This window comes from Canis lupus, chromosome 11, assembly GCF_011100685.1.
Source record: "Canis lupus familiaris isolate Mischka breed German Shepherd chromosome 11, alternate assembly UU_Cfam_GSD_1.0, whole genome shotgun sequence".
In the NCBI taxonomy this organism is placed as follows: Eukaryota; Metazoa; Chordata; class Mammalia; order Carnivora; family Canidae; genus Canis; species Canis lupus.
In genome coordinates, this window is record NC_049232.1 from 13,716,590 (window position 1) to 13,720,321 (window position 3,732).

Genomic DNA, 3,732 nt, shown 5'->3' on the forward strand with positions numbered 1-3,732 from the left:
CTCATTCCAAGTTATTCCTCCTTGTATATTCCAGCAAAGACAGAAGCTAAAATGCCTTGATAAAGACAAAGACAGAGCATCATGGGCATGTACAGAAGGACCCACTAAAGTTCATCAGAGACTCCTTACTTCAGTAAGAAAGAATGTCCTCCACAGGAATGTCTAGTTCCCTCTTTTCCCTGATCAAGAGACTAGATCTCTAGGAGACAGCGGCAAGAAATAAGCTGTAGGCATTCACTTACTAAATGTTTGCTCATCGTCTATTATTCATTGGACATATGTTCAATAAATATTTCCTGAGTATCTATGCTAGGCATATGGCATTTATGAAGAATCCCTTATGTGCCAGGTACTGCCTTAGAATCAGTGATGCTTCTATGTCCTTGAGAAGGAAACTGAAAATTCTAGAAAGAATTTCAAATACATTCTTTTTCTCTACCCACTGATGACCCAAAGTCTTCTAAATTCTGTTTAGGAAAGCCACACCTACCTTCTTAGGGTAAGTTTCCCAAATATTTTGTGGGGGAAAAAAACCTTCCCATTATGAAAATTATACATTAAAGAACCCGAACTACTTTTTTTCTAGCTTGTAAACCACTGTAAATGAAAAACAGAAACTCTAAGCCTAGGGCAAATCCTAGATTACACCTGAAAATAGAAATACTTCTGGCAGAGGATATTGGGAAGAAACCACAGAGAAGGTAATTTTTCTATTACCTTTGTTTCTATAGTCCTGGAACCTTGTAGAATCAAAGATTTCCCTTTAAAAAAAAAAAAGGTAAACTGAGTTGTTTCACTTAAATGAAATCAAATTTTACCTGAAAGGACTCTATTTTTTCTTTTTAATATTTTTATTTATTTAGGAGAGATATATAGAGAGAGAGGCAGAGATATAGGCAGAGGGAGAAGCACGTTCCTTGTGGGGAGCCTGATCCAGGACTCGATTCCAAGACCCCAGGATCATGCTCTGAGCCAAAGGCAGATGCTCAACCACTGAGCCACCCAGGTGCCCCCTGAAAGGACTCTTTTCTTCTTTCAGGAATTTAATTGAGGAGACCGTTAACCCCTGAAATGTCAGATATATAAAATCATATTAAAATCACCTTGAAATTTGTGGTGAGCAATGAAATAGATCTGAAGACCAGGAAAAGAGTTCAGCTAAGTGACTAATCTAAAAGGTACACCAAATGAGAAAGAAGAAGATCCAGGCATAATTAAAAGCAAATACCCAGTTTCCTTTCCTACATTTCTTTGTCTCTTCACTCAGCTAGAGTTTCAAAGTAATTTTCTGATTCTTTCCGTTAAGATTTCTTCTCTTTATTTTTTTTCTCCCTCTTTTTCAGACAGGTTGTCACGAGTTTAGAATCTACTGAAAAAAGCTTAGCTCCATTAGAAAAATCAACCAACTCCCTGCTTCTCAAATATTTGATAAGAAATTTTGCCTGTGTTAAGTCTACAACATACTGGTTTTTGGAGGATTACATTATACCAATGATATTGTTCCCGATTAAAATTTTAAAATGCTTTGGGGCTACTATATTCATATTTCATAGAAAAGGAAATAGATTTACAACTCGAAATTTAACAGATTCTTTCAACAACACATTAAACAAGGAATCAAACCTTATAATTCAAAGCCATATCCTGTTTTTTAAAAAATGGAAATCATTTGAAGTTCTATAAATAGCATATATTTCATGTCCTATAAAGCAATGAAATATTGCATAACCTTTGTATCATCTGCCCATGTTGAATGTTTGCTATTTATTACTAGTAATGACATCTTTGCCAACAGAGTAAAACAATTTTTAGAAATGTTCACTGAATCGACATAGCCACTAGACATCTGCTTTTCATAATCTTGCTGTCCTACATTATTACCAATCCCTGAAATACATTTCAGCCAGTACTACTGTTTGTTATGAACAAGAAGAATGTTATGGCTGAGCTGGGGGTGGGGGGACACTAAACTATCTCCATTATTAACATTTCAATAGTCAAAGGGTACTTCCTGAATTTGCTTCTTCCAGAGCTGACCATGATGAGGGAACAGAGGACTAGCTGAGGACAAAGCACAAACCTGGAGCAGCACATTGACAAGTCCTTGAAACAGGCAGAAGGACATTCTTCTACAGACTCATCTCCCTCGATGTTCGTACTTTGCTAAGGGCAAAAGCCAATCTTAGCCTGACCCTCAGGGTCCTGTGAGCCTACTTTAACATATAAAGATTCCTTTAGAAATTTCCTTTATCTTTACCCCCCAAGATAGGTGTTGGCAATCATCCCCCAAGCACAAGGGCCACTGATACACATCTGATGAGTCTCATGACTAAGATTTTATTAGATGGTAATAAGTGACCTTTTCCCAACAACAGCTAGCCTCCTCAAGGTCCTAGAAACCTTGCTTCCAAAATTCCTTAGAGTACACTATCCCCAAACCCCTCCCAACCCCAAGGTATATAATCAGCTACCGCTCACAGGCCTGGGGCAGCCGCTCTTCCTACCCATGGGTCCTGTCCCGGTACTTTAATAAAACTACCATTTTGCACCAAAGATGCCTCAAGAATTCTTTCTTGGTCATCAGCTCCAGACCTCACCACACCAAACCTTACTTATATTCTAAAACTTCATCAACCACACTTCAGAACAACATGCACTGACTTAAGAATATCTTCCCAGTTTTGGGGGTTCTCCTGCTTGCAAAATCAAAAATTGTAGGATAAGAGCAGACCCATTTGGGTGGGCAGCCTTTACATGTACATCTATGTCATTATGAGACTCCTATATCCAGGCTTGGTGTTTCCATGGAAAGGGGGGGGGGGGGCGGGAATGGTGAGTTCTCTATCCCAATTATGCAAAGAGAATGTGTTCATTTACTAGAAATACTTGTACCACTTCTCAAAGGTCCTCTGTGAGAAACAGGTACTGGGCAGGCTTAAAAGTGAAGATGGGTTATCCTGCTGAGGGACAGAATGGAAAGAATAAGATAGAGAAGCTTATTTTAGCTTTGGTACAATACTAGAGGAAAGGAACAAAAGCAAAGAGGCTTGGGGAAGGAGACAGGAGCAGAGGGAAAGGATAGGAGTGTTGGAAGAATTACTAGTCTACCCTTATAACAGATGTAGGTGATTTCCCAAACAAGACAGAGGTACTCTGAGAAGACTTACACACTAGGGAGTCTCAAGATTGTCTGTCTGTGGGAAAGGAAGACAAAGAAGGAATCTGATGGCTCCTTTTCATTCACTGAATCTCTCTGATCCAAGATGGCCCTTTGGAATGTTAATATTCTCACATTTATCTGTCTCTGGGCTGCTCTGGGTAACAATTGCCTGAGCTAGAGGTCCCAGGGCTCTAGTTTGGCCAATGCACATGTGTGGGGTTTCTAAACCTGCATCCACATCTTCAAAAATAGTGCAAGTTATCACCAGGGTTGCACCAGCATGACAAGCAAATGTGGGCATCTCAAAAAGTGTACAAAATGACCCAAGACAAAGAGGAAATCTAAACTGAGAAAGCCTATCATCCCAGGGAGGATTAGTTACTTCCTCCCTTGTGTTTCTGTAGCATCTGATATATGCCAATACTGTTATTTTAACCCACTGGATCATAATTAATTATTTATAAGTCTGTCTCTCCCCAAGACGGTGAACTCCTTAAGGAGGGTGACTTTACTTCCAGATTTGACTGAGCATTGGTTTCACACCAGGTCACAACAGTTAACAGTGGATAATT

The 3,732-nt window shown here is 39.3% G+C and overlaps 1 long non-coding RNA gene across 1 annotated transcript; it reads left to right on the top strand.

Moving 5' to 3' along the window:
* Window positions 1–330: 330 nt before the first annotated feature.
* LOC111098003 lies at window positions 331–2,543 on the top strand. The gene is made up of 3 exons (XR_005366349.1): window positions 331–499; window positions 587–701; window positions 2,031–2,543. It is a non-coding gene; the product is annotated as an uncharacterized LOC111098003 (long non-coding RNA).
* Window positions 2,544–3,732: the final 1,189 nt, after the last annotated feature.